The 20759-nt window shown below is 42.3% G+C and overlaps 1 protein-coding gene and 1 long non-coding RNA gene across 2 annotated transcripts in view; one reads left to right on the forward strand and one right to left on the reverse strand.

Annotated features, from left to right (window-relative positions):
- PDGFD (platelet derived growth factor D) overlaps positions 1–20759 on the reverse strand; it is a 144225-nt gene that overhangs the window by 53360 nt on the left and 70106 nt on the right. The gene's annotated exons all lie outside the window — the stretch shown is intronic.
- LOC309531823 lies at positions 9292–9767 on the forward strand. Its single transcript, XR_014219469.1, has 2 exons — positions 9292–9400; positions 9500–9767. It is a non-coding gene; the product is annotated as an uncharacterized lncRNA (long non-coding RNA).

Consider the following 20759-nt stretch of genomic DNA (forward strand, 5'->3'; position numbering starts at 1 on the left):
TTGAATAATATTTTTACTAACATTTTAATGCACCACTTTCCCCTAATATATACATATTTGTTTGTTTGGAGAACTTGCATTGCAAGATTTGGGTTACAGTGGAACCTTGGTTTATGAACTTAATCCATTCTGGAAGTCTGTTCTTAAACCAAAGTGTTCTTAAACCAAGGCATGCTTTCCCATAGCAGCGGGGGACTCAATTTACAAATGGAACACACTCAACAGGAAGCGGAACATGTTCTGCTTCCAAGGCAAAGTTCAAAACTGACCAAGGTACGATGCCAGTCAGTTTTAAAACCATTTAACAATTTCTAGGTGACCATCCCTAGGAAGTCCCTATTTTTATGTGTACAGTTCTTCAGAAATGGTAAAACAAGCATGCTAACAGTTTCCAGTTCTCTCACCACCAGCTATAAAAATTTAGGTATGGAAAGTGCATGCTATTGAGTTGTCATACATACAAATGTCCCAGTATTTCAGTAAAAATAACCCCCAAGGTTGCAGTTCTGTGGCCACTGGGAGGGTGTTCATGGGATCTTTTCCAATAAGTAAAACACACCATTAATACTAAAACACAATATTATACAATGTAAACAACCACTTAAAACAACAATATACATCCCAAGTGTCAAAAGCCAGGCAAAGAGATGCATTCGCTGGAAGGAGGCTAATCAATGTGCCAGATGTACCTCTGTGCAGAGGGAGTTCTACAATTTAGGGAATGCCACAGAGAATATCCTTTCCTGGGCTGTCACCCCTCAAGCTTCTGAGGGCAGTGGAACAACCAAGAGGGCACCATTACAACGATAAAACACATAGAACCATCCCAAATAGAAGAGAATGGTATAAATTCAGCCAAAGGGGTGAGTCCCACAAAACAAGACAAGAAGAAGAAGAGGAGGAGGAGGAGTAGTTTGGTTTTGATAGCCCACTTTATCACTACCCTCGGCCCAGTATACCTGAAGGAGCGTCTCCACCCCCATCGTACTGCCCGGACGCTGAGGTCCAGCGCCGAGGGCCTTCTGGCGGTTCCCTCATTGCGAGAAGCAAAGCTACAGGGAACCAGGCAGAGGGCCTTTTCGGTAGTGGCGCCCGCCCTGTGGAACGCCCTCCCATCAGATGTCAAAACGATAAACAACTACCTGACATTCAGAAGACATCTTAAGGCAGCCCTGTTCAGGGAAGTTTTTAATGTGTGATATTTTAGTGTATTTTTGGCTTCTATGGAAGCCGCCCAGAGTGGCTGGGGAAACCCAGCCAGATGGGTGGGGTACAAATAAAAAATTATTATTATTATTATTATTATTATTATTATTATTATTATTACCCTAAGGAGTCTCAAAGCGGCTCGCAATCTCCTTTCCCTTCCTCCCCTACAACAAACACAACAAACACTCTGTGAGGTGAGTGGGGCTGAGAGACTTCAGAGAAGTGTGACTAGCCCTAGGTCACCCAGCAGCTGCGTGTGGAGGAGCGGGGAAGCGAACCCGGTTCACCAGATTACGAGTCCACCGCTCTTAACCACTACACCACACTGGCTCTCTACACCACAAGACAAGACAAGACAAGACAAGACAAGACAAGACAAGACAAGACAAGACAAGACAACAAAACAAAACAAAACAAAACAAAACAACTGTCAAAGGTCAGGGTAAAGAGACATATCTTCAGCATTCAGTGCTAGATGCACCTCTGTTGGGAGGTACGAGCTGCCACAAAAAGTCCTCTCCCAGGCCACCAGTCCCCATGCTCCTGAGGGCAACAGAGCTTTGAAGAGGAACGTCTCTTCTAATCTTAACAGCTGAGAAGTTTGGTAGGGATCAAGGCAGTCTTTCATATACTTTGGGCCTAAGAGCTCAGATGTCTGCCACTCACAGAGCCTTTGATGCCTTGGTCCAACCAATGTTGGAGCTCTGGCATCAGTAGGGCCCCCAAAGGGGAGTGTTTGATACAAATGTATCCTGGTCAATGCATCGCCAAACCTTTAGCTATTAGAAAAAAGACTTTTCAGATATGTATACAGCATGTAAACTTAACATGACATAATTTTAGGGTGTTTATTTTTAAGTACAGTGGTACCTTGGTTCTCAAACTTAATCCATTCCGGGAGTCTGTTCGATTCCCAAAACAGTTCGAAAACCAAGGCATGGCTTCTGATTGGCTGCAGGAGCTTCCTGCACTCAAGAGGAAGCCACGTCGGACATTCGGCTTCCGAAAAACGGTCACAAACCAGAACATTTACTTCTGGGTTTGCGGCATTCAGGAGGCAATTTGTTCGGCAACTAAGCCATTCGGGAACCAGGATTTGACTGAACTATGCTAAAGCAGGACTTCAGATATGCCGCACATCCACGAAGTGAGGTTGTCCTTTCCTCTCAATACCACCATGGTTATTTATTTGTGATTACATTATCATTATGTTATGAGAGAGGAACATGAACAGGGCTCACTCCAGGTTGGGCAAAGTCTTCTAGGAAGTGCTCTGAGTAGCAATGGGTGTCTGCAAAGGGGAGACAAAGCTCAGTGGGAGAGCATCTGATTTGAGTGTAAAAATTATTGGTTCAGTCCCCAGCATATTCAGGTAGGGCTGGGAGAGACCAGACGTCACAGAACTATTTGGTCATTGTTTTAAAAACCGGCCTCACCATGAATCATTGTCTCTTTGTCCAAAGTCAACTTGAAGTGTGATTCAGTTGACATCTGTCTGCTTAGTAACTTTCCACCATTACTTCCCACCATTGTTCTCAAAGCAATTAGCAACAAGGAGATAGGAACCTACTTTGTTTTTGATTTTGTTCTCAGCATGTATACCAGCTGAAGAAGCATGGGTGGAGAGCTTGCATTAAAGCGGGGCAAGAACCCACATAGAGATGGTCTTTCAACAACATATACTATCACTATAAGTTCTGCATTTTTTCCCTTTCAGACTGTTGGGCGAATCTTCACATTACAATCAGCTGATCACTGGGACTTGCACAGAGCTGAGTCATGCACTGTGCAAGCCCCGATTCATTTCCCTGCAAGTAAAATCTCAGCTCTCTGGTAACAATGGAGGAGTGTGCCTTTGGGGGTGAAGTCAAACTGCTGGAAGTGGCTGTAGAGAGACATGTTTTGTTGCTGCGAGGGCAGATGAAGGTGTCCGGTTGTTCTGCGGTTGTTCAGATGCACCATGGTGTTTCTGCTATAGCAGTTGCAACATGCTCTGATAGATGTTATATGATTTTTAATTGTGTTGTTACAGGCACAGCACTGACCACCTGAATGAAACCATCGGACCACAGGTGGTCCCCAGTTGCCATTGATTGATATACAGTGGTACCTCAGATTACAAACACCTCGGGTTACAAACACTTTGGGTTAGAGACTCCGCTAACCCGGCAGTGGGAGGCCCCATTAGCTAAAGTGGTACCTCAGGTTAAGAATGGTTTCAGGCTAAGAACGGACCTCCAGAACGAATTAAGTTCATAACCAGAGATACCACTGTATATTTTATTCATTCTTAGCAATGGTTTGAAAACAGAAGTACAAATATGTTTTGAATGTTTGTATTATATATCCATCTAGCTATCGGGGACAGATTTGCTCCTTCTGCAACTTTTATTGACAGGACAAGAATAAATTATGAGGAGGAACCTTTGACTGAGCGAGGCTTTTGAATCATTGATGGTTAGGAGGGAAATAAAGTGAATTTTAGGTCAAAACTCAGAGCTCTTGTTCAGATCCACTTAGAAATACAAACGTAACTATTTCTTCTCTTCCCCTGGGCTGTTTTCCACTAGGTGGGTGGCTGCTGATATCCGCATCCATCAAATTCTACATTAGAAATGTATGTCAGCAGTCCATCAACTACCCCTCTAGAGAGCGAATAACTCTATCTGCAAAAACAGCTTGAAAAATATATATGACAGAAGCCCAAGCGCTTGTCATAATGACTTTTTTTTTTAGAAAAGTGATTAAGCTGCATCATTTTATAGACCCTCAATCTGCTGTTCACTTTGTATTCCCCGCTAGAAATTTCCTAAAGTGAAATCTATCCACTTACGATTAAATAAAAAAAAGTCTCCATCAGCCACTTAAAGTGAATCACAGAGGTGGTCTGCATGAAGCAAGCAGACATGTAAAATCTGGCATCTCTTTAATGTAGGTAGAAGTACAGCAGGGGTATGGGCTTAATCACACACATCCCGTAGTTGTATCTAAGTACTTCAAATGGACACATTAGACTTTATATGCCTGCTATTCTCTGCACTTAACAAATGATCTGCATACTTTGGTATCTGAGCAAAGACTGTGCTATGGTTCTGGCCAAATCCCAGATCACAAACTGAATAGGGCTGATTTTTGTTAACCTGGGATTTGGCTGGATTGGGTCAGAGCAGCACCACGTCACCCCGGGTTGGGTCAAGTCCACCCAGAGCGATCCTGGCTTCCTGCAAGCGGACCCATTCCATTGACTGGCATGAAACTACTGAATTTGCTGCTCATTTAGAGCAGCTATATAATAACCTTAGGTAAAGGGTAACCTTAGGTCCAGTCATGGCCGACTCTGGGGTTGCGGCACTCATCTCGCTTTATTGGCCGAGGGAGCCGGCGTACAACTTCCGGGTCATGTGGCCAGCATGACTAAGCCACTTCTGGTGAACCAGAGCAGTGCACGGAAACGCCGTTTACCTTCCCGCCGGAGTGGTACCTATTTATCTACTTGCACTTGGATGTGCTTTCAAACTGCTAGGTTGGCAGGAGCAGGGACTGCATAACAGGAGCTCACTGCATCACGGGGATTCGAACCGCCAACCTTCTGATCGGCAAGTCCTAGGCTTTGTGGTTTCACCCACAGCACCACCCTTATCTCTTGCTAATTTCACGTTCTCTATTAGGCAAGCGTTCTCTGTTTTTCAAGCTGAAATATTCCCCTCACCAACCTATTCTTTAGGTACATTTACACTTGAGATCCTAACCCGCTGCGAAGAGACTGCCAGAGGCAATATGGTTTTAATTGAGCCTCATAATGCTTTGGGAAAGAAAGATGATGTGAGTTTAATCCAGGAAGCTAATAAAGGAAGGCACGCTAGCATTCTCCGACCACATGCGCGATAAGCACAGCACCATCCTTTTTATCTTTCGGCAAAGGAAGATTTGCACTGTGCTCTGAGATTCCCGAACACATCAAACTCAGGTCAGTGCTGGAAAACACAATGCCTTCACAGAATCCCACAAAACCTGAGTCTTACTTCTGAATAATGCATATGTGCACGGGATAAGAAATAAACATGACATACTGAGGTGGTGAAAGAAGAGTCTCAGTGTTTCATTTCTACCTAGAAGTACCTTAGTGCTTTCATTTCTTTTTCATTCCCCCCTATGGAACTTGTGGGAAATGAAGAGGAATTGTTTATGAGAAAGACATTTATGGCAGTGTTGGGAAGCTCGCTGGAGAGGAGGCCAATAGTGGTCAAAGCAAAATGGGAAGATAATGGTCCACTGAATAACCTTAATATTGCACATTCTCCCCCTCTGTCTTCTTTCTTTCTTTCTTTCTTTCTTTCTCACAAGTAAGAAGGAAAAGAAAACATGATTTTGCTGGAAATGGTAACACCATTAATCGTGCTGGGATGGGAGCCATCACTTATGTTTTGTTTGCTAAGGCTCCACCTGCAATTCCCAGTTAAAAAGAATTCCAGGGTTAAAATGCTTAGAACATGGAAGTCCTTTGTGCTGCCCACCTGAAATTTGACATTCCGATGCCTTGATGGAATAGCAGAATTCCTCAATGTTTGCTCTCTGACCAAGTTGATGGTTCTTGCATTAATTCACAAGGCCCTTAAGAACTTGAGAAGGCCTTTGACAATATTTCTTGGAAATTTATGAAGAAAAACTTGGAAGGGATGGGAGTGGGACGAGGGTTTGAAAATGGTATAGAAGCAATTTATTCAGAACAAAAAGCTAAGTTGATAGTGAACAATGTGGTGACAGAGGAGTTCCATATTGAAAAAGGAACACGCCAGGGGTGCCCCCTATCCCCCCTACTATTTATATCAGTCCTGGAGGTTCTGCTGAACATGATTAGGAGGGACCGGCAAATACAGGGGATTACGGTCGGAGTGAAACAATATAAACTGAAAGCATTTGCAGATGACTTAGTAATAACATTACAGGAGCCAGAATCTAGTACAAAAAGAGTTTTGGAACTGATACAAGAATTTGGTCGGGTGGCAGGATTTAAGTTGAACAAACAAAAAACTAAAGTTTTGGGGAAAAACTTGACGCCTTTAGAAATAGAGGGGTTTCAGAAGGAAACAGAGTTAGCTGTGGTTAAGAAGGTGAAATACCTGGGGGTAAACTTGACGCCTAAAAATTTGAACTTGTTTAAGGATAACTATGAGAAATGCTGGTTAGAAATTAAGAAAGATTTAGAAACTTGGTCACGATTGAAGCTTTCCTTGCTGGGCCGAATTGCGGCTGTAAAAATGAACGTTTTGCCAAAGATGTTGTTTTTGTTTCAAACCTTGCAGATCGTGGACAGAGTGGAATGTTTTAGAAAGTGGCAGAAGGATATTTCAAAGTTTGTTTGGCAGGGCAAAAAGCCCCGAATTAAGTTTAAAATACTAACTGATGCAAAAGAGAGAGGGGGGTTTGCCCTGCCAGACTTAAGGTTATATTACGAAGCTGCAGCCTTCTGCTGGATGAAAGATTGGATTTTATTAGAGAACACAGATGTCCTAGATCTGGAAGGTTTTAATAACTCGTTAGGCTGGCATGCGTATTTGTGGTATGGCAAGGTAAAAACACATGGAATGTTCAAAAACCATATTGTCAGGAAAGCAATTTTTATGGTCTGGATGAAATACAAAGACTTATTGGAAAGTAAGACCCCGAGGTGGTTGTCACCAATAGAGGCCAAGGCTCGGAAAAAAACCCAATATGGAGGCCGGATGGCCGAAATATTGGGAAATAATAGAAAAAATCGGAGACAATTGGAGGTTGCAGAGCTTTGAAAAATTAAAGGATAAGGTGCAAGACTGGTTTCACTATGCCCAAATTAATGAGGTGGTTAAGCTGGACAAAAAAACAGGTTTCCAGGTGGAAAAATCGAAACTTGAGACAGAGTTGTTAGAACCAAAGACCAAGGTTTTATCGAGAATGTATAACTTGCTGCTTAAATGGAACACTCAGGATGAGACAGTTAAGTCAGCCATGATAAAGTGGGCTCAAGACATTGGGTACAACATTATGTCTGATGACTGGGAAAAGTTATGTACCACTGGTATTAAATTTACGGCATGTAACGCCTTGAAAGAAAATATTATGAAAATGATATATAGGTGGTACATGACACCAGTCAAGCTTGCAAAGATATACCATCTGTCCGATAATAAATGTTGGAAGTGTAAGGAGGCTGAAGGGACATTCTTTCACCTTTGGTGGACTTGTCCAAGAGTGAAGGCCTTCTGGGAAATGATCTATAATGAGTTAAAAAAGGTGTTTAAGTACACCTTTCCCAAGAAACCGGAGGCCTTCCTCTTGGGTATTGTCGGCCAAAAGGTGTTAAAGAAGGATAGAACGTTCTTTATGTATGCAACCACTGCAGCAAGAATTCTGATTGCCAAACATTGGAAGACTCAAGATTTACCCACACTGGAAGAGTGGCAAACGCAACTGATTGACTACATGGAGTTGGCCGAAATGACTGCCAGAATCCGAGACCTGGGAGAAGAAGCAACGGAGGAGGACTGGAAAAAATTCAAGAATTATTTGCAAAAATTTTATAAGTTGTATGAACTATAAAATGACGTATAATTTGAAACGCTAGCCCCAGCAATGAGAGCGCAATATTTATGAAATTGGAAAATAATATTGAAGGGATCAAAGTTTAAATGTTAAAAAGGATAATATATTCTGTTTTTAGAGTAAATGGACAATAAGGGATTTAAACTTAAATTGTAATTGAAAGTACCAAAGAAACACATGAAACAAGGTTACAATTTGCTGATAAATTTATTATTAAGAATGCATTGTGCGGGAGATGTGGGGAAGTTCGATGGAAAGTTGAAATAAGCTGTTGAAGGGGTATGATCTTTTTTCTATTTTCTTTTACATTTTTCTTTCTTTTTTTCTTCTTCTTATGTCTTCTGTCTGTGTCTGAAAAAATGCAATAAAAACTATTTAAAAAAAAAAAAAGAACTTGGGTTCGGGATACCTCAAGGACTACCAAATCCCTTATATCCCTGCCTGATCATGGACGTATCTGCAGGAGTCACCATTTGTGGTCCTCCATGGCTCAATGCATGGCTTGTATACAGCAGGAGCCTTGCATTTAGCATTGTGCGCCCAATTTTACTGAATTCCCCTGCAATCAAGCATAATATACAACACCCAGCATAAAATCAATAATTTAATACCAGAAAATAAAATTTGTTCAGGGAAACTGATGTACTATAAAAAAGGCACAAATTAAACCACAAATTAACACCAGCTAAGCATGCCACTGCCCTTTGCTCAAATGGATAAACGCAAGACAACTTATCCATTGCCTTTAACAACTCAGAAACTTTCAGTGTAACCCTGTTCATGTCAACTCAGTGGCTATGTGGAAATAAGACTAACGCCTAATACAATTTTGGAGATAAAGCAGCAACAGAGATGGAAATAAGTGAAAGATGACGAGCATAAAACTATTCTGTGTTGCTGAATGTCATCCAAGTAATATGTTGAAGTTGGTAACAGAAATGTTATTTTAGGGAGATGGTTGGCATAGAAATCTGAACACATGCACTCCACCCAAAGACATCCAGAATGTTCAACGGTGCACTTTATTAAAAGGGAATTTTGTCAAGGGGCTGCCACAGAGATACATCTGCTTCCCACAAAAGAACACACACACAGCAGAAGGAAGACAGTAAATCTACTTGTTTTGGCCTCATTACTTGAAAAGCACGACCGGGTCTTGAAAATGAATTAGAAGAAAGAGGTTCAATTATAAGGCCAAAAACCACAGGCCACATAAGGTCAAAGAAAGCCCCAAAGTTTCCCAACCAAAGCCCGAACAGCATACCCTCCAAGTGTCCTGATTTTCCAGGGACAGCCCCAGAATTACAAAAGCCATTCTAGCTTCTAATTTGATCCCAGAATTGTCCCTATTTCCCCTGCCAGTGCTGCCGGTGCTGAGCTCCTATACCATTTTAACAGCCAAAGTATCCCCAAGGACAATGGTTTGTTAAGTGTGCTGACCTCACAAGCACTACAGTTCCCAGCATTCTCCATGACGTAAATGTGCTCTGATTGGAGGTGTGGATGCAACCAAAGTAAGACAGAACTTCCAGTCCAGGTGATTTCTGGGAGGAGGAGACACCATCTTATACTTTCCAAAACGTCTTGGACACAGAACATGAGCCCCAAAATGGTGTGTGTGTGTGTGTGTGTGTGTGTGTGTGAGAGATTCATGTTATTACTGTGTGTTTTTACAACAGAAACATTAACTTCTCCTGCTGTGTTCTTCCAGGTGCATCCTGCTTTTTCCTCAAGACCTTCCATATTTGTTTCACCCATTACACACCTACACCTGTCAACATCACATGCTGTTGTTGTTATTGCAGATAAGCTCCCCACCCCCACCCCTTCATTTTCCTCAGCTTGGCAGCTGGCAAGATCTAACCAGTTACGTCCGAAGAGTTCCAAAGCGAAGGAGAGAAAAGCATTTTTGAACCGAAGCCACAGAACAGTTCATTTTCGGGTCGAGGCATGCAAAATAAACTGAATTTGTACAGCTAGTTCTGTTGGCCTCAGCCCCTCCCCCGCCCACCCAATTTTCCCATAGTAAGCAGGATTCTTTTTCCTTTTTTTCCTTTGGTTACGCTCAGGACTCTATAAATCAGAAAGGATGTAGACAGATTACATAGGGGCTGTGCTTCGTGGCCAACAGTGCAAATTGCATCATTCCTTCAAGCTTTTGGGAAATACGGAGTGATCTGAAACTGCAGAACTATTTCCCTTGGTAAAATGGTATGTTTGTTCGCGTGTGTGACTCTAAACAATTGCATGAATCAAAGCCACTGAACACTGTGTTTCATCACTATCCTCTTCTGAGGAAAAGGATCTCCCATGGTGCCAGGGAGCCTAGTAATTCATGCCCTTCCTTTTAAAGATAGCTGTTTGCACTGTGACCCTCACTGAACGCAAGAGTAGCTGCTCTAATGGAAGTTGGCGTGTGTTACCTGTCTCAAGTTTGCTGGAGTGGATTCCCCTCCATCACACAGAGCCATTGCTGGTGAATTGTGGGGTCTGGCAAGGTTCATGGAGTGAAGTTATTTGTAGAACCTGGACCAGGTGACACAGAACATAAGAGGAGCCAGAGGTCCATCGAATCAAGCATCCTCTTTTCACAGAACCCTCCCATGCTACATTTCCACATGCAGAAAAAGATTTGATGTTGCGAAACATTCCAAAATGGTTAAGTCCCATCTGAATTCTTTCTGGTACAGCCCAGACGGCAGCATGTGGTTTTATTGTGGCTTCCTAGTACAGTGGTACCTCGGGTTACATACGCTTCAGGTTACATACGCTTCAGGTTACAGACTCCGCTAACCCAGAAATAGTACCTCGGGTTAAGAACTTTGCTTCAGGATGAGAACAGAAATCATGCTCAGGAGGCACGGCGGCAGCAGGAGGCCCCATTAGCTAAAGTGGTGCTTCAGGTTAAGAACAGTTTCAGGTTAAGTACGGACCCCCGGAACAAATTAAGTACTTAACCTGAGGTACCACTGTACCTCAATTATTCCACCCAAACAAACAAACAAACAAACAAGGTAACCTACATCCTACAGGATGTGGACCTTTCTCATATGCCTCATTCTGGCTGTTGCATTCTATTGTAAGACCTAGTACAGTGGTGCCCCGCAAAACGAATGCCTCGCAAGATGAAAAACTTGCTAGACAAAAGGGTTTTTCGTTTTTGCGTTGCTTTGCTAGATGAATTTCCCTATGGGCTTGCTTCGCAAGACGAAAATGTCTTGCGCCTTTTTTTTAAAGCCGCTTGAAGAGGCGCAGTTGCGACGGACCGTGCTTCGCAAGATGAAAAACATCGCAAGATGAAAAGACTCGCGGAACGAATTATTTTCGTCTTGTGAGGCACCACTGTAGTTCATCCTCTTGTGACTCCTTCCTTTAGTCAGCACACATTGGTGACATATAAGCTGAGCACCACATGACAAATCATTAAGAATTTGCAGGCTTAAGTCTCAGTGTCCTTGAAGGAAACTCTTGCATTCTTCCAACTTCATCCATGGAGATGGTAGCCTTCTTCAGGCATTTTTTATGCATGGGAAGTAAATGTGAAAGGTAAAGGACCCCTGGACGGTTAAGTCCAGTCAAAGGTGACTATGGGGCTGCGGCGCTCATCTTGATTTCAGGCTGAGGGAGCCAGTGTTTGTACACAGACAGCTTTCCAGGTCATGTAGCCAGCATGACTGAACTGTTTCTGGTGCAATGGGACACCGTTACAAGTTCCAGAGTGCATGGAAACGCCGTTTACCTTCCCGCCGCAGCGGTACCTATTTATCTACTTGCGCTGGTGTGCTCTTGAACTGCTAGGTTGGCAGGAGCTGGGACAGAGTAGCGGGAGCTCACCTCATTGCACGGATTCGAACTGCTGACCTTCCAATCAGCAAGCCCAAAAGGCTCCATGGTTTAGACCACAGCGCCACCCACATCCCACCGAAAGTAACCTTACAAGCATAAGTGAATTCACTTGGCACCTGTTGCAGCTGTAGTCACGTTTCAATCTGTGGTGGTAGGTGGGGGGAACCTTGTGAGGTGGGCAGTCTCTTTTATTTTAATAGTGCCCTGCACAAAATAATAATGATGATGATGATGATGATGATGATGATGATGATGATGATTTATTTATACCCTGCCCATCTGGCTGTGTTTCCCAAAAACAAAAACATTTTGCTGTTTCTCACTGCAAGTTGGAAGACTTAATCCACTCTGGAGAACCTGCTGTGCCTGCAAATTTCATCCACTTTCATGAATATATATATATATATATAGAGAGAGAGAGAGAGAGAGCGCACATGCACACCGTTCTTAGGCTGGATCTACACAGATATGAAAAACACTATTAAAAAACGCTATAAAATTTGGCTCCCAATGCAATTTACCATTCACAGTGGATCGCTGCTCTACAGCACCGTCTGGTGCCATATTTGTATAATGCATTTTTAACGTTATCATTGACCAGTGTAGCTGAGTCCTTATATTCCCCATTGTAATGCATGAGGCAGGGGGAAACAGTGCTTTGTTTCTAACAGGGCATGACTATTTAGAACTAAGTCCTCTTGAATTCAGTGGGACTTACCCACACTAACATATCCCGAATAACAAGTTGAACTAGAAAGCCCCAAACTGCAAACTCAATTGAGCTGCTTCCCAAAGCTACAGATACGAAGTCGAATCCTGTGGTCCAGGCACACTGTTACTGTTTTCATTACTACATGGAACTTACCCTGTTTTCTCATGGCAAAGCAATGTCTCTAAGCTTGCATGGGAAAAGCTTGTTGCTGCTTTCTTTCTTAGAATTAAAATAAGATCTGTACCTTCTCTTCCCCTCCAACCATGATTTAGCTCACAGTTAATTATCACCACTTTGGTGTGTCTCTGTTCTCAACCAAGAGCGATGGCTTAGCTGGAATGCTATGTTTGTATTACATGGGGCTGTGTTCACAGTTGCCCCAGAACCTCTGGGATGTTCTGTAGGTGGGTGGGAAACATAATTAAATAAAGAACAATGATTTTGCTATGTAACAGGCATCTTTTCTATATGGCTTGCAATACGGCTTTCATCCATTGGGAGATCAACCCTGTTATTATGTATATTTTGAAAAACATTTCTCTAGCGCAGTGCCACAGCACTGGGAAAAGCAATTTGCGATGCGCTCACACAGAAATCCCAAGCGGCTGTGCAGCTGTTTTGAATTTCAAGACTAAATTAAGAACCAAAGTTTGTTTATTACTATTATTAGTATATCCATGCATTTTCACAGTGTGAATGGAGGGAGGTCAAGAATCACTGCTGTGAGTTGTTTTCTCCAACCTGTGTAAAGAGAAATCAGCTCTTCACTTGTTTTTATTTAAGTTAATCAGGAACTCTGGCTGCATGCTGCTTCCATAGCAGACTTTATTCTGTGTCTTTGCCTGCCTCCTGGAGTATAGCTTTGGCTCCTGAATGACCTTTTCAGAAGATTAAAGAACCCGTGGTTTCCTTTTTCCTTTAGCACTATGCTCATGGCTGCAGTCCAGCAGTGGTAACACAATATCCCATCTCTGCCCAGTATAGATTAACCGTCTTCAGCCTCCCAATCTTAAGAAAACTTTTCCATATCAGCTGGTATGCCAAGTACCGATGGAAGAACCTGTCCAGTTAGGGCTTTTCTCCGTTTCTCCATTTCCCAGTCTTCAGCCCAGCTCACCAAATCAGTTTTCAAAGCCTACCCCAAAATCCACACACACTTCCATGTGTGTTTCTTCCAATATACCCCTTCTCATGTAATTTTGCCTAGTATGAACATTTTTGCAAGCAATTTCCCCATATACAATACATTTTAATGCTTAAAAATAAACGAATGCACACAATTTTTTACTCGTGTTTCTTTTGTTCAAAAACTGCATGATGAAATTTGGGCAATTGTCAGTTTCCAAGGATAGGTGATTTTTGGGTCATGCATTGGTTTGGGAATTTCACTGTGTGACCAGTCACTGTCTCTCAGCCTAACCTACCGCACAAGGCTGTTGTTTAAATGAGGAAGTGGAGAACTATGTACAGTGGTAACTCGGGTTAAGTACTTAATGCATTCTGGAGGTCCGTACTTAACCTGAAACTGTTCTTAACCTGAAGCACCACTTTAGCTAATAGGGCCTCCCGCTGCCGCCGCGCCACTAGAGCCTGATTTCTGTTCTTATCCTGAAGCAAAGTTCTTAACCTGAAGCACTATTTCTAGGTTAGCGGAGTGTGTAACCTGAAGCGTATGTAACCTGAAGCGTATGTAACCCGAGGTACCACTGTACACAACCTTGAGTTCCTTGGAGAAAGGGTAAAATATAAATGATGATGATGATGATGATGATGAAGTGAATCATGTTTCAAGGCCCCATTGCTCCCTAAGCAATGAATAGCCAGGAAAGACAGCAATATATAATTCAGTTCTAACAAGCTACTGCTTTATTGTTTACACATAATAATAATAATAATAATAATAATATTATAATAATTTATTTATATCCCGCCCTCCCCAGCTGAAGCCGGGCTCAGAGCGGCTAACAACAGTAAAATAATACAACATTCTAAAATCATTTCATTATAAAATCAGTTCAAATCAGATTAATGGCAACCATTGGGCTAGAGTTCTGTGAGGATTGCCAAAGGAGGGGGGTCAGGCTGTGACCTGGCCAAAGGCCTGGTGGAACAGCTCTGTCTTGCAGGCCCTGCGGAAAGATGTCAAGTCCCGCAGGGCCCTAGTCTCTTGTGACAGAGCATTCCACCAGATTGGAGCCACAGCCCCAAAAGCCCTGGCTCTGGTTGAGGCCAGCCTAACCTCTCTGTGGCCCAGGACCTCCAAGATGTTTTTTTGAAGACCGTAAGGTCCTCCGTGGGACATACCAGGAGAGGCGGTCCTGTAGGTACAAGGGTCCTAGGCCATGTGAATGGTTTGGCATGGGCAATGTCCCTGGTGCAGAATTTGTGTCAGATCAATTTAGTTTAATACGTTTATATCCCACCTTTTTTCCATCATGGAAGCCAATGTGGCATATATGTAGTTCTCAGGTGGTCACCCATATAGGCACTGGCCAGACCGAAACCTGCTTAGCTTTAGCAAAGTGATAGCCCCTTGTGCCTCTAGACCATTCCATGGAAACTGAGCCAGCTATTTTCCCGTGGTTGAAAGATGATAAATTCTGGAGGAAATGCTCTTGACTTGGTACATTTTATCTCAGCTTAGCTTCTCTGAATCTTGGGGTCATTCTTTGAAAACAGCTGTTTGGCACTAGTCGAGAGACTACTGGTGCTAAAGTAAAAAACAAGAACAAAAAGCAGTCCCACAAATAAGCCTCATCAACTTCTCCATGACACTTGTGGGAAGACGTACACAATGGTTTCAAAAAAACCCCACGACAATTGCTTAGGTAGTCAATGCTGTGTCTCCCCTGAGAAAACTTAAAAAACCAACCAACCAACCAACCAACCAACCAACCAAACAAACCCTCAAGGATATCTGGATATGCAGCTTGCTGGGAAGATGCCCAACAGATGGTCTCCAAAATTAATTATAAAGATACTAGGAACATCTAGACCTCTCCCCCCCCACAACATTAAAAGCTTTTATTGAAAGAAAAAATCCTAACAATTCAATTTAGACCACTAAAAACCAAGCCAGTAAATAACAGACCAATTTTCATTTGTTTCCTTCCTTCAATTTTTAAATTACTTTTAATAAAGATGAGAACTAGCCAAGGTGATGTCCTCCAATTCTTGTTGGTTTACAAATCCCATGGCCAGTGGCCAGATGCATTGAGAGCTGCAGCCTAATCACATCAGGAAGGCATCATATTTCCTATCCCGACTTTACATGATTGTATATATGTTGTATACATTGTAGGGAATCAACCTGTAAGGGGTAAAAATGTTGACTGCAACAGAGCTCTTGGACTGCAAACACCGTCTACAAGCACTGAAACCTTTTCACAGCAAATGTCCTGTGAAAGACATATTTTAATTTGTAGTCCATTGACCTAAAGGTGTGGGAGCAGGATATCTTAAGGAACATCTGGAACCTGAGGCATGGCAAGTAGATGGAACGGGGCTTTCTGGATCACAGCTCTCCAACTCCATCATTGCTGACCTTCAATGCTATCAATGGCTACTTGCCATGACAGTTCTGCTCTAGTCCATGGTCACCATGAGCAGAGGATGCTGGACTAGATAGACCATTGGCTTGATCCAGCAGTGTTCTTCTCATGTTTTATGTTCTTCTGCCATGCAGCTAAGAAACCAAAATATGCTTGGAGGAGAACTTATTTGATTCTCTCTCTCTGTGTTTGATCCTTTTCCTCATATGAGTATTATGCCCAAAGTGGCTTGCCAGGTGAGGTAGAGCAACTATGCTAACTTCTCAGCAGTTGGACTGCTTTGGCTTACCAGGAGGGGCTAGATAGTGGCGAGGTCAGCATGGTGCAAACACACCAGCAGGAGCACTGGACTGGTTGTGCCAGTGCATCTACAGCACACAAACCTCCTTCCCACCACACTAGTTTGCTTCCCAATAAGCAACAGTGATTGTCTACCAGGAAGCCTTCATGGTTGTTCTCCTTCCATGGAATGCTATGACCGAGTGCCAGCAAGACGAAAATGAGATGGAGGTAGCTGCTCAGTCCATCCCTAGTGATGTACGGATCTCACTTGATAGTATTGCTGTAGCTATTATGAGGTCTAAAAAAAGTATCCACATCACTTGGCATTTAAGTTCATGGCTTAATATATCCATAGAGTAATCTCTTGAGGTGCTGTAAATTCAGCCCACACATCCACCCACCTGTAGTGAAATGGAAACTGACAACAGAAGCAATGGAAATACCAGCCAAAGAACAAATATAATAACAAACTTGTGTCATTAATCAGAAATAATCCAGACACTCTTATGCTCAGGTGACAGTGAGGAGAGGAGAGCTGGTGTCCAAAAGATAATTGACTTGAGTGGTGGGGATGATGACACACTTGGGAGTATTTCTGTATGTCCAAGGAAGACAACTTGCACCTGCCCGTGTGCATAATTCCTGTTGGAACTGATAGATTGGTCTGATGGGGTATATGGACCTCCTTTGGGGAGACCCAGCCCACTAATATATTTATTGGAGGGGCTGAAGGGACCTCGGCCTCTAGGAGTTGGTGCCTATGCTCCAGAGGAAGTAAATAAGTTTTCTGATGGGCCCATGCAAGTCCCACAGTGGCCCTGTCATGCCCAGTCTATAAAGAGGTGTGTGAAACACATCACAGAGGCAGTAAACAGGGACATGAGATCTACATCAGTGGGCAAAATCAGAAGCCAAGAAGCAAGTTGGCAGCTGATATCCTAGAACGAATCAAAGCAAGGCTTGGTGGATCGTCTTGTTTAAATTTCTCTAATTGTTTTCATTTCTTTAAATTGTTTTCATTTCTTTGATGTCATTACTTTTAATGTTGTTTTATGATTACAAGGTAACGTTGTATGCTTAGTAGGGTATGTTTTATGTAGAGAAAACTAAATTAAATTACCTGGCATTTTCAGAAGGTAAAATTAAAATTGTTTGGTTTTCTGAGATAACTTTATGTGCATTTTAATCAAACATAGATTTACCAAGCTGAATGTTGCCCAGTCACAAAAATTATAGCAGATTTGAATTCCTTACACTATCATCAGTGCAGCAATGCTCATTGAGTTGGCGAACCACCTTACCAGAAAACTGGATGCCAAACATTTCTCACCTTCAATGAGAATTGTGGAAGCAAGAAAGGACTTAATCCAGGTAACCAACTTGACCCAGTTATTCTCCTCCCATCCTGTTATTATCTAATATTTTTCTATCAGCAGTGTGCCCATGGTTATTCTTTGGCTTTCCATATTAAACAGTCTCTTCGGGTAGCTAACTGTGTATCTTAAAAACCACATAAACACAAGAAGATACTTGCGCAAGGGAGTTAAATCTCTTGCCCTGTAATTCTTTGGACTTCAAAAGTGCTTAACTTTGGCTGGATCATGCCAGTAGCACCTGGCAGGGAGGGGGTGCAGTACACACCTGTCCTCCCGGCACCACCATCACCATGGCTTACTGAGAGAGAGGTGAAGGGGTGAAGAGGTGGGGATGTTGGCACTGTGAGGACATGCTAGCAGAACTAACCCCTGTGTTGCAAAATATGAGTCAGCAATATCAAAAGCAACACGATGGCCAAAAACAATAACATTGTGAAAAACTTTATGGAATAATTCAAAACATCAAAACTAACAAACTGAAGTCTCTGAAAGTCCTTAAATGAATCATGGTGCCAGACTTTACCTGGCAGAGAGCAAGCTGTGAAGCTTTGTATAATCAGCAAATGTCCAATTCTGATGTCCAGCTCTGAACTCTGCTGAACAGTGTTTCCGGATAACAACTACTGTTTCATTGAATTCTTCATCAGCCAATTAGTTCAACACTCATAAGTAGATAGATATGTAATTGCTTCATTAGCTGAAAATAAAATATTCAAACGATGACCTTCACATGCATAACAACAACTTCAAATAGCGTAGAAATTATAAACTGTAACATAAAAAAGTTACATACCCAAACTTTTTTCGAATAGATATAATATACATGAGAATGAAAAATACTCTAGAACAGTGCTCATGCAATTATGCAATCACTGTTACTAACAACATTTTTTGAAAAATATATATAGCCAACCCTACTGTTCAGCAGAGTTGGACAACCAAATTGGACATTTGCTGATTCTACAAAGCTTCGCAGCTTGCTCTCTGCCAGGTAAAGTCTGGCACCATGATTCATTTAAGGACTTTCAGAGACTTCAGTTTGTTAGTTTTGATGTTTTGAATTATTCCATAAAGTTTTTCACATTGTAATTGTTTCCGGCCATCGTGTTGCTTTTGATATTGCTGAGCAGAAGTAACTCAGCATTCCTGGCGGTACATCTCTACAGTGGCAATATCCCACCACCTTGTCTCTATCCCTGCTGCTAAGCCACTGTGATGCTGCCGCCGGGAAGATAGGTATGTGATGCCCCCCACTTTCCTATTGGCTGCCCCTGGAGTGATCCATCCCAAATTAAGCACTTTTCAGCTTGACAAATTACAATGGGAAATATTTACCTAAGTGCTCAACTCTTCATTGCAATCAGTGGAAGGAAAAGTGCTTAATTATGACTAGTTCTCATGAAGAATAATGACATGTTGCGTGAACCATGAGAAGGGGCAAGAGCTCCATGCAATCTAAACCCTTTTTAAAGTGCTTGGTTTCCCCCAAAGAATTCTGGGAACAGTAGTTTGTTAAGGGTGCCGGGAAATTGTAGCTCTGTGAGGGCAAACTACAGTTCCCAGCATTCTTTGGAGGAACCCATGAGTTTAAAACGTATGGTGCAGATCATTTCTGTTGTGTGTGTTTTCCCTCTTTTCTACTGAGTGTTTGAAATGTGTATATTGGCATGGGAGTTTTAATATAAAGTGATTAATAAGGTTTTCGTTAAGAAAACAAAGAAAACAGATTTTGTGCTGGCCCGCTGGCTCCTAAGATCATGCCACAAGTTGATTATTTCATTTCCCACTGGCCAATAAAGTACAAAGTACACAGAACAAATGTGCTACAACATTAACCACAAAAATGTGTGGCCAGATGCTACTAATTAAGAGAATAAACTCCATCACATTCCTGCCTAAAATAAAATATTCTCATACATCTCCAGCATAATTTCAGGGACAATGAAAACACTTCCTTGTATTTTGATCAAGGAAGACCAAAAAATACAAAAACTTCACACTTCAGTCTTGCCAAGTTTAATCTTCTGCCTCCACATTTTTCTAAACAAAAGTTTAAAAAGATGTTTTACGTTGAAGAAAAAAGAGACGGGTTTAGCTTGATAGAAAATAGACAAAACCAGGATATATAAGAGATTTGATGTGTAATCACTTCCTGCTGGTGCTTATTGTGCTGAGGAAAATTGGCTGTTGGGTGATGTGGGAATAAGAAAGTGCATTTTAATCATTAACTAGATTTTGGCAAAAGCTGCTTGGGTTCGTCTCCCCCCCCCCCCCGCCGCCGCCCTGGATTAAACAACCATGTTCAGATTCCATTCAGAAAGCTCAGTCTATTAAAAGTCTTGACAGGTATTCCTATTTACCAACAAGAAGAAAAAGTCTGATCCACATTTATGCAGCATATTCCATTTCTTCACAATTGCAACCCTGTCAGTTTGCATTTCTTAGTACAGAAAGTATTGATATGATGAATTCAAGAGGGTTCTGGAAGCTTCTGGGTGTGAAAGAAACAAGCAGAAGGTTCATGATGTTTGGGTTATTCCTTCAGAGAAGCTGAGAAGCTTAAACTGGTTCTCTTATCTCTTTCTGTAAAGGTCATGCTGACTATAAAAGTAGGGCTAGAAGGAGCCTGGGTTTCACTTTCACTTTCTATCTCATTTCCTTCCGGTGTGGTGTTCTGTACATAGCATGCTTAGTGTTAAGGTTTAGACTTATTATAAGTTATTGCAAGTTTAAGTTAAGTCTGCTGCAACTGAATTTCTTATGGACAGTGATAATTCTGAATGTATTGGATTCGTGACCATTATGCTCATTTGCCTTCAGTAGCTCTGCTGGATGAAATATAATTTCCTCTGGTCTACTTTTTGGGAATCCTGCAACGTGTTTAAGTTTTTACTATGAAAACTATACGTCGGAGCTCTGCTCAGGATCACTACCGAGAAGAATTCCATGATCTCTCCCTCATATATATCCACTACATGGATAGTGCCATTATATCGTTTAATCACAAGGTGGTACTAAAATTAGTTGTATCTGGGTAGAGCCAGGAGTTTCCTGTTGCCAGTGGCGTAGCGTGGGGGGTGCCAGGGGTGCCGGCTGCACCGGGCGCAACATCTGGGGGGGGGCGCGCTTGCTGCCTCCGGAGTCGCCGAAGAGCCTCGGGCGCAGGCTGTAGCGGAGCCGCATGTCTCGCGGAACCGACGAGCT

The sequence above is a fragment of the Podarcis vaucheri genome (genome assembly GCF_965113315.1).
Source record: "Podarcis vaucheri genome assembly, chromosome: 4".
Taxonomy (NCBI): Eukaryota; Metazoa; Chordata; class Lepidosauria; order Squamata; family Lacertidae; genus Podarcis; species Podarcis vaucheri.